At 46.5% G+C, this 10,916-nt stretch overlaps 1 protein-coding gene across 3 annotated transcripts in view; it reads right to left on the bottom strand.

Annotated features, from left to right (window-relative positions):
- Nucleotides 1-10,916, bottom strand: part of POU2F3 (POU class 2 homeobox 3) — an 88,243-nt gene that overhangs the window by 57,035 nt on the left and 20,292 nt on the right. The gene's annotated exons all lie outside the window — the stretch shown is intronic.

Here is a 10,916-nt window from a genome sequence, read left to right as displayed (position 1 = left end):
GCATCGGCAGGCGGACTCCCAACCACTGCGCCACCAGGGAAGCCCAGTATAGATTTTCTGCCCTGCTCTTTCCAGTGAGCACCATAATCTTTCTCCTACACTATTAAGGAACGTCATAAATCTTTCTCTTATGTTTGCAAAGATCATTTTTAATGGCTACATAATATTCCATTTATGGAGATACCAAAATCTGCTTAAACATATACCTGTTATTAGGGAAATTGCTTCCATTCTTTGCTATAATTAAATTTCCTATTCATACAGCTCTTCAGGGCAGGAGCTGCCAAACAATCTTCCTTTGTGCCCCATGGATTATTGGCTCTATAATGGCAAGAAAATGATATTAAATACCACCCAGGGCCTAGCACTAGGCTTAGTATATAATAGGAGCTCAAATTATATTGGTTGAATGAATGAAAAATGAACATGTGAATGAATTCAGAACTTCCAATCAGAAAATTCTTCTGCTTTCCATCGGTTCTTCAATAGCTTTGGAATGAAGTCCAAATTTCTTAGTATAACATATAATTCCCTGTATGACCTGGTTTCTGCCTACCTTCCCTGCTTTGTCTGCTGCCTCTCATGATCTCACCTCCCTCCCTCCCATGTAACCTGTGCTCCAGACTCATGGAAAGCTCGTTCATGTCCAAACGCGCCACACCTCTCCCGTTTCCACACCTCCATGCACTGTTCCCTTCCACAAAGTTGGTCCCCCTTCTCTCTGGTCCTTCAGGCTTCTCTACCAGCCGCATGGCACATGTCATGTAACTCTTTATTTGTCTGCATGCTTCTCTCTCTCTCTAGTCTATGAATTCCTTGAAAACTAGGAGGATGACATTCATTTTTCTCCTCAATGGCCACCACAGTTCCTAACATGGGTCAGAGGCTCAAGAAACACCTGATAGATGAGTGAATGGGGTCCAGGAGAATCCTCTGGAGCCTTAACCTAAGCCCCCTTCCCTCTACTCTGTTCTAAACAACGGGTAAGTGAAGCCCTTGCCTGTATGATTGGTTGTGAAGCATCTCCGAGAGCAGCTGGGCCATCAAGATGACAGCAGAAGTTGAGGGCTACAGGATTCCGAGAAAGAGGAAATTAGTGAGACGAGAAGTCATCTTTGAATAGCAGCCTGATTTTGAGACTAACAAAGACTAAATAGACAATCTGTGAGGGGAGTTAAGATGGGAAGGGCCCACAGACTGAAAATAGTGTGTGTGTGTGTGTGTGTGTGTGTGTGTGTGTGTGTGTGTGAGGGTAGACTTAAAGATAAAATTGCTTTTATATTAAAAATTATTTCATGACATTGTAAAGGTGGCCTAGTAAGGAGTGATTTTAAAATTTGACCAAAAAGCAAATTCATTCATTCCACAAGTATTTGCTAAATACACTCTCTACACCAGGCACTGTTCTAGGCACTGGAAATATAATACTGGAAAAGATAGACAGAAGTCCTTGACCACACGGAGCTTCTTTTCTAGTTGAACAGACATAAAAGGAATAAGAAAACAAATATATAATTTCATTTAGAGAGAGTTACTATGGAGAGCAATAATACATGGTCAGGGGAAGAGTGTGTCAGAGGCTGTCCATAAGCAGGGTGGTCTGGGGAAGATAACTCCAGACAGAGGGATCGGGACCTGAGGGAGGCAAGAACAGGCTTGCCTGCTGAGGAACAGTGACAGCAAGGCTGGAGAGATGTGGATGGGTGTGACCAGGGGAAAGATGCCGTGGATCTGGCAGGTGGGTTGTGCTGAAGACTTCAGCTTTCATGCCAAGGACGTTGGGAAGTGATCAGCGGGTTCTGAGCAGAGGAGTGACATGATTTGACTTAAGTGTTTACACCTGCGGTGATCAGCTGTAGGGATGAGCAAGGAGGAGGGGAGAACAACCAGGAGGCTATCACAGTGGGTCAGAAGAGAGGGGGCAGTGTGCAGGATAGAAGGGCACCCGTGCAGGTAGTGAGAAGGACCTGGATTTTGAATTGACAGCTGACAGGGCCAGCTGATGGCTGCAAGGAGTGGTGCAAGGGAAGGAGAGGCAGGATGATTCCTAGGGTTGGGCTTTCTCCATGGAGTGAGTGGTGGAGTCATTCCCCAAGATGGGGGTGACTCGGGGAGGAGCTGGCTGGTGGTATAAAACTGGTGGTATAAAATCAAAAGCTATGTTCTGGGACGTGTTAACTTTGAGATGCCAATTAAAGATCCCAGGAGAGACAGGGAAAGGAGTTTGGACTCAGGATAGGTGTCAGGTCAGAAGTACAGGGTGGGTAGTTTTCAGCTTATAGGTGGTATTTAAAGCCATAGGACTTGATGAGTTTACAAAGGAACTGAGTCCAGATGAAGGAGAATAAAAGAGTCAAGGTTGGGAATGATGGGGAAGGGCCAGCAAAGGAGACTAAGAAAGAGTGGGCACTCAGGTAGGAGGAAGACCAGGCAGGTGTGGTGTCTGGAAGGCAAGAGAAGGTGTAATATCATTACCTCCAGAAGAGGTAATAACATACATGCGAATGAGACCTAGAAAGGGAGAGAAACCTTGAGGGCCGAAACAGTCTATCTTGGAGAGGTCACCAGGATTGTGAACAATTAAGAAAAGTCTTTACTTTCGATATCTGCGGATGCCATCAGAGTGTTGTTTGTGAGATCCACAAAACGCAAAAGATGAGCAAACAGCATGCAGAGATTAATTTTAAAACCCACCAGCCAACAAGAGAACAATTTCTCTTGTCCAGGACTTTCTCCGGGGTCTTTCTCCAGAGGCCTCTCCCCTTGAGGACGCACCTGCTGCACTTGGAGCCTGAAGATGGAGTCTCCCCTTCTCATCAAACTCATCCTGGCCTGCATCGGTATCATTATCTAATCCTCCTTGAGTCCCATGCTGACTGAATGGCTGGACTGGAGGGGCCCAGGCCAGCCAGGGCCTCCCAGGAGACAGACCCCTTTACTCTGGGACAGCAGAGAGTGGCACTAGCTCAGCACTGGGAACTGAATAAAGGTTCAGTCCCCCAAAGTGACTTCACCTCCGATTCTGATTCCACTGCTAAGCAGGTCAGAGTATTCTCAGGAGACATGGCTTCCCCCGGCTGGGGAGAAGGAACTCAGAGCATCTGGGGGCCTAGGTGGAGACACCATGACATAGTCTAATACAGGCGTTAGTTCATTTCTGATGACACTGTTGATTCTCTCTCCAGATCCGGCTGAGGGGAAACGGCCTCAGCCCTCATTTTACTGCTGCTTCTTCCTGCTTCTCTCCCATGTTCCATGGACCTAGTTCCACCTGGCACCTCTCCCCACCCAGCCTACAGGAAAGGCCTGGGAGGTGGTGTCTGGGAACTCTGGGACAAGATCAAGCTCACTGGGGTTCTGCTGCTGCCCTAATGCTCTAGGTTGAGAGGTGACCGACAAGCCATTCCCAGGACCCAATTTGTTCATTTTTGAAACAGCGAGGAGGGCACCCCTCTTTCCTAGAGAAAGAAACGGATGCAATCACCATACTGTGGGAAATACTGGTCCACAATCACCAGAAACTTGTTTTCTACCCCTTTAAGCTGTGGTGTGCAGGAGTAGCAGGGCATACTTGAAACAGTCCTGGACTTGAAGTCAGAGAATTAGGGTTCAAGTCCTGGCTCCATTGCTCCCAAGCTGTGTGACCTTGGTCAAGGCAGGAAGCTCCAGAGCCTCAGGCATCTTGATGGCAAAATAAGGTCATAGTTTCAATTCCACCCACTTCCCAGGAATGCAGTAAAGCTCAACTATATGCTGGGAAGCACTCTCCAGTTGCGGGCTGGGCTCCACACGTCCCGGGCCACTCCTCCATCAGGCTGAGCCTGCTCCTTTGTCAGGGACTTTGCACATGCTGTTCCCTCTGACTAGAATGCTCTCTCTCCCTAGAAAATACACATTCGTCCTCCAAGACCCAACTCAGATGTCACATCCTCCATGAAACTTATCCAAAGCAAAACGAGGGATTTCCTCCTCTATGTTTCCACCTCTCTTACTTATATCTCTTCCAGCACCTACCACATTTTTTAAACGTCAGTGTTTCGTGTGTCTGGTTCCCTCATGAAACTGGGAGCTCCTAGAGGCCAGGGTTATTACATCTTATTCATTTTTGTACCCCAAGAGCCTAAAACAGTGTTTAACACATAGTAGGAACTGAATGACTATGTGTTTAATTGATCCAAATCACTAAGAAACTGCTACAGAAACGAATCTTCTATTCAGATCTAAGAAATCATAGGTGCCACCACCTGCAGAAACCTGATCATATCCTATTATCCAAATTCTGGCTTTGAAAGATGGCAGCCACTTGCAGAAAAAAAAACAAAGCAGGACAGACACACAGAGGGGCCGGAACATTATTTTCAGCATTGGAAAGATACTGAAGTCCACCCTCAGAGGGGAGCACCTTGCGGTGGCCACACAGCCTCAGAGACCTTGATTTCGGACTAAAGCTTGGATTTTGCAACTCCCATACTCATACAATTTTCGCAATAAACCCACTGCATCCCAAGTCCAACACAGAGAAAACCAAGTATTAGACTATAATCAACAGTTTAGGCAAATAAGCAGTATTGATGCCGATCAAATCTGGAAGTGATTTAAGGCAGAGAGCGAGATTAATTCAGACAACTGGATGATGAAATCAGGATTAGAAAATATTTTGGTCGATTCTAATAAGAGGCCAAAACCAACAACATAAAATGTAACAGGAATAAATCTAAGCCCTACATTTAGGTTAAAAAAGGTCAATTGTATACATAAAAGATAGAGGAGGCTGAAATTAGAAATGATTAAGGTGGTAAATTTTATGTTTAAATTTTATGTTTTATGTTTAAATTTAATATTGTATGTTTTTTACCACCAAAAAAAAAAAAAAAGGAGAAAAAAGTAAAGAGGTTTTTAAACTTAGAGAATTATGTTTTGACAACTACTCTAACCCAGAAAGCTAATTTTCTACCTCATACTGGGTAGGCAACTAAAGTAGTCAAATTGCTCAAAAGTATGCCCTACCTTTAAGCCTATCTGCTACATATGATCTGGCAATCCTACTCTGGGTATATATCCACAGGAAATGAAAACAGGATATCAAAGAGATAGCTTCACTCCTCTGTTCACTGCAGCATTATTCACTATAGGCAACCTAAGTGTTCATCAATGGATACATGGATAAAGAAAATGTTATATATATATAACTTGTTACATGGTTACATTCAGTCATGAGAAAGAAGGAAATCCTGCCATTTGCGAAAACATGCATTGACCTTGGGGGCATTACGCTAAGTGAAATAAACCAGACTGAGAAAGACAAATACTGCAAGGTATCACATATGTGGAATCCAAAAAAAAATTAAAAAGAGTCAAACTCATAGAAACAGAGAGTGGAAAAGTGGTTGCCAGATGCTGGAAGAGTTCCGAAATAGGGAGAAGTTGGTAAAAGGGTACAAACTTTCAGCTATAAGATGAATCAGGTCTGAAGATCTAATGTATAACATGGTGACTATAGTTGACAACACTGTACTGTATAATTAAAATTTGCCAAAAGAGTGGAACTGAAGTGTTCTCTCTCACACATATAAAGATAAATATACAGGTGATGGATGTATTAATTAACTAGATGGTGGGAATCCTTTCACAATGTGTACACATATCAAATCACATGATGTACATTGTGAAAATCTTACAATTTTATTTACCAGTTACACCTCAATAAAGCTTAAACAAAAGACTGTGCTACAATGTGAAACCTGATAAGGAGTTTTTTCAACAATACCAATAACCAACCTCAAACTAGAGCAATGGAATAACACAGCAGATACATATGGTGACTAAAAATTCAAGTGTGCATAATTTAAGATAGTTGACCATCAAAATATCTATACTCTGTATTTTACATTTTCAAAGACGTTAAATCTCCTAAAGAAATATATCTCTCCCTCCCAAACAAAAACAAAAAAGTGATTCCCATTTCTGTTTATTGGCAGACAGTATCTGGAAATAAACAAACTGCAGTTCCTTGTGGGGAGGGGAAGAGAGAGGAGGCTGGCGCTAGTGTCTCATGTGAAAAAGAAACCAAAAAAGGGAGAATTTCAGTTGACTGAAGCCAATATCGGCCTGAGTGTGCTGCACAGGTGTGGTGTAGCTGCTTAAAAAGCTAATGCTATCCTGTGCATTAGCAGGCATGCAGACCGTTGCAGATCTCTGCTGAGAGCATCACGTCCAGTTCAGGGCAACATTTTTTAAAGGGACCCTGATGAACTGCGCTGTGCAACATGAGGACCAAGATGGTAAGGGGCTTAGATGTCACACCAGATGAGGAAAGGATATTTAGCCTAGAGAGGAGAACACTTACCCTCAGATGTCTTTTACGTTTTAGAGACACATACTGCCATATTTAGGATTGAAATGTTATAACGTCTATAATTTACAAGAAAATATTCCAGTGACAGGAATGGCAGAAATGTGATGGTTGTTGAGAGTAGGCAATGAGTATATGGGGCTCATCGTTTTAGTGTCTACCTTTGCGTGCGTTTGAAATAAAAAGTTAAAAATAAAATATTTCCCCCCAAAAAGGATGAAACAAACATGGCAAGATGTTAACTATTAAATCCAGGTGATGGGTATGTGGCTGTTCATTAAGCTGTTTCTTCTCTTTTCTATGTATCTGAAGTTTTTCAAAATAAAAAATTGTAAAGTAATTCAGTGAGGGAACATTTGAAAGATCTACTTGGCATAGTGCCTGGTGCATAGTAAGTGCTTCAGTAAATGTCAGTGTACTCTTCCTTCCTCCCCCAATATTGGCATGGATGTGAAGCAGGCTTAGTCTGCAGTTGCAAAGACCCAGCTCCACAAAGGTCGGTGGTGGAGGCTCCTGGGAAGCAGGCTTCACCTCAGTATAAGGAAGAATTTTGTAAAACGTGGAATTGTCCAGCAGTGAAACCCACAGTTTCATATCAACAGGGCTCCCCATTGCTAGGAATATTCAGGAAGAGGTTGCTTATTTCAGGGATGTTATAGAAATGGTATTTGAATTGAGGGGCAATTTGATAATACCAAGAGGGTGATCTCGGGTGATCTCAGGGGACTGAAAATTCCTTCCATCTCTAAAGTCCTAGGATTCAATGCAGCGGACTGAAATGTACCAGGGTTTTTTCTTCCCTTCCCAGAAGCTGGTCACTGTGTAGCATTTGCAGAGGGAGGCAAGGAAGGACCAAAGAACTCTCCCCACCGTTTCCCTCTGTCCTGTTTGTTCTGCCCACAACTAAAAGATATGAACACAGAGGGCAGAGATGGGGCAGAAAGGGCTCACAAAGGAAGCTTCAGAATCCTCTCTGTGGATGCCTTGGGGGCAAACGGGTAAGAGCTGTGCCAAGCTGGAAGGGACACCAGCTAAGGTCTCTCCAAGCCTCTTTTGGTTCTCATGGTCTCCTAGGAATCTCTGGACCATGAAGCTTCTAGCAAGAAAGTCAGAGCGCAAACACCTTGGAACTATGGCTCAGGGGGCTGGGAGGGACCTGAAGAGATGATCAGGGCGAGCGCTCTGCCTTTGGGAAAATGAAGCATTATTATTCACCCCCATTTTACAGTGAGAAAACTGAGTCTCAACAAGGTTAAGTGCACGAAGTAACAGAGTTTTTAAAGTATGGGCATGTGCTGGGAATGATCCTCAGGGGAAGACAAAAGCCCATGTCTCCAACCCCAATGTGGTACATCCTTCCCACGCTAGCGTTAACGCCACTGCTAGCATCTCTAAAACTCAGACAACGTCTGAGGACTCCATCCAAGCTCCAGCTAAATGTCCCAACTCCTGAATCTCCCTGGTCCCACACGGTACCCAGAACTGTTCATCTATACTGAAGAGCTCCAGACAAAGGACGAGGCCGAGGATACAGTTCGAGGGATTTGGGTTAATTATGAAGACAACATCCCAGTTCATAGAAAATGGGATTTAGTGACCAAAAGAGGGTAAAAGGCACCTTGAATTGGTGGGGAGACCCGGGATTCTGGATAGAATTTCCTTGGGCCACGATGGCCGTAATACCCAATGGAGTCCCCATGAGAAAGGCCAAGGATCAGTCTGTAGGAGGTGCGCAGGGGTCAAAGGCAACTTCCACCTCTGCCTCTCCTTCCCTGGCATCTGGTGGGCACCAGGTCAGCAGTCCGAGCCACCTGGCAAGGACCCCTGTCCGACAGTAGACAGGAGGAGCTGGCGCCAGCCCTCTGCTTTCCCACCTCTGAGCCACAGCCTCACAGGCCCGCTGATTTGCATGCTTTGGCAGCGCTGGGATGTGAGTTTGCCTGGGGAGCAATTCTCTGGGTGAGGGAGGTGGAAGCACAAGAATCCTGTTCCAGCAGGATTTTCACTCCTGCCTGGTAAACTTGCAGAGAGCATTCTGCAATGCGGCTGAACCTCTCCCGTTTCCGGGCTGCTTCTCTTCTCATAGCTCCGCTCCCAGGTTAACCCAGCAAGACTTCCACTGTCATTTTATGACCACTTGGCAAATGTGCTGGCGCTTCCTGGGATAGCAATGATTAAAGCAACCAGGACCTTGGAGGCACTGCTGGGCAGGCAGCCGCCAGAGCAAACCACGAGACTTCCCAGTGAGGTCATTCAAACCAGTCAAAACACTTTTCCCCAAGACCCCACAGACACTATGCCTATCTTTTTTGTTACTTGAGATCCCTCCAAGGAACTGGGCACTGTTGCCTAACGGTCAGAGTTCTGTACAGAGAACACACTGTAAACTGAGCTTGAGGGTTACTTCAAAGGCTGTTTCATGCTGGACCTTGGGCAAGTTGCTTGATCTCCATAGCCTTCAATTTTCCTTACATGTTAAAACAAAAAAAATCTGCCTATATTCCTGCCACCTTGTTCGTAGGAGCAAAGAAATGCCCAGGAGGAAACTGAGGCTGGCCCCTGAAGCCACCTGCAGAACAGGACACAGGATGTCCGTGATGGGCTGTGGGAAGAACACCGGCATAGGGGACGGGAGATCTGAGCTTCAGGCCTCCACCAGCTGAGTGTCCCCGGCTGTGGATAGCAGATGCAAAGAGGCAGCGTGTGAGCCATGCCCAGGGCAGACATCACTAATGGACCGCCTCACTTGCTTCCTTTTCCTAAACTCAGTGCAGAGTGACCACAACTGATGATCAGAAACAGCTCTCCTGAAAAAACCCACTTGCTACCCCAGGACAGGATGATCTTACAGGGTCCCTCTACCTCTGACCGTCTGTGGCTTTGGGGATTTTCATGATTTAAAGCTTCTCCCTCTCTAGAATGGCAGAGTAAACGCGACTGACCCCGGGGCTTCCTTGCAACCCGGCCTGTGTGAGCGTTCCAGTGAGTTTCTCCCCCTGCACAGTCATGAGACTGAACCCAGAAGCCTTTTGCTCTCCAGGCCCTTACCACAGATGTCAGGAGCGTGGGGCTGAGGAAGGCACCCACTGCCCACCTTTGCTAAGAGGGAAGCCCAGCCTTCTCCGATTTCCCTTTATTATCTGTCGTCATTCTTTGATAAATGAAAGGCTCCTCACCGAGGTCCTCGAATTTTTTAGGAAATAAAATCCCTGTTTCTTCTCAGTCTGAGCTATAGATGGGACTCTCTGGGGCCCCCTGCATTGCCCGTGCACCTCCTGCCGGCCTCACACTGAGGCCCAAAGTGGGTCACTGAGGCCCAAAGCATGGTCAGAGGCTATGCTGAAGAGGCCAGGGACTCAGGGCCCTGCCTGGAATGGGGCCAAAGGGCCAGGTTCCCCAGCAAAGTCTCCACTCATAATCCGCTGACCCTCGAAAACAATAAAAATCCAACTTCGAAGGAAAAACTCTGTTAAAGAAACCCAGGGTTCCCATCACTCCTAAATAAGCACAGGTCAGAGAAGCACCTTGGCCGCTATTTTTCTATCAGAACTTTCTTGTGCTCGAGGGGACCACACAGAGACTCCCAGTGCAGCACCCACCACTTACAGGTAGGGAAACTAAGTCCCAGAGAGGATGAGTGATGAGCTAAAGGTCACAGGTAATACATGGCAAAGCAGGAACAAAGCCCGAGCTCCGATGCCCGGACTTGACTCTCCACCATAGCCCAGGGGTTCCCTAAAGGTCACCTCCAGACCAGCCCCTTCTCTACTCCTTGCCCAGCCCTGAGAGGGGAAGAGCTTCAAAGAGGTTTAAGGTTGATAAGAGACACTTCGCCACCCGCTTCCCGGGACTGAGTGAAGTGGGGGTGAGAAGGGTGGGTGGGAAGAGCAGGAATAGCTACCGAGAGGGGCGTGCAGCTGGGCGCTGGTCCTGATGTGGGCACACAGACATCCTTTGTGCAGCTCAGAGGGGCACGTGTGTGGTAAGAAAGCTTAAGATGGGAGATGCTATCTCACATTTGTAGAGCAACTCTCACTTCTGAGAGCTGCCACATATACACTCTTGTTTCATTCATGCCTCACAACTTGTTTTACAGATAAGGAAACTGAGGCTGGGCCATGGCGCCTGAGTTGGAGGAAAGGAAGTTGGATCTCAGGGCTCTGGCTGCAGGGCTGGTGCTCTGGCCAACACGCATGGGTCTTGGGGCGTGCACTGGGTTTGTTCCTTTCTGTGCAGTGCACTTTCATATCCAGTCCTTATTAGAGTCTCGCCTGCCTGTGAGTTCTACAGGGCTGGGATTCCAGAACTCCTGTTTCACCAGTGAGTACACAGAGGCTCAGAGAAGGCGGGGCTGGTTAATGTCACACAGCCGTCTTCCGCATCCAGACACCATGCCATGCCCTTTCCCTCACCCAGGGTAATGTCGCTTCCTCTCCTTCTGGGGCCTGTGTTCCTAGGGCTGGAGGGGCCACATCTGAGGGAAGGGTGATGGGGAGGGGGGAGACTTTGTCCAACAAAACAACGAAACAAAAGCAAAAGACAGAGGACCGCCTCTAGGGGAGGG

This window comes from Lipotes vexillifer, unplaced genomic scaffold, assembly GCF_000442215.2.
Source record: "Lipotes vexillifer unplaced genomic scaffold, Lipotes_vexillifer_v1.1 scaffold352, whole genome shotgun sequence".
Classification (NCBI taxonomy): domain Eukaryota; kingdom Metazoa; phylum Chordata; class Mammalia; order Artiodactyla; family Lipotidae; genus Lipotes; species Lipotes vexillifer.
Note: the sequence above shows the minus strand (reverse complement) of the source record. Positions and strands in the feature narration are given on the sequence as shown.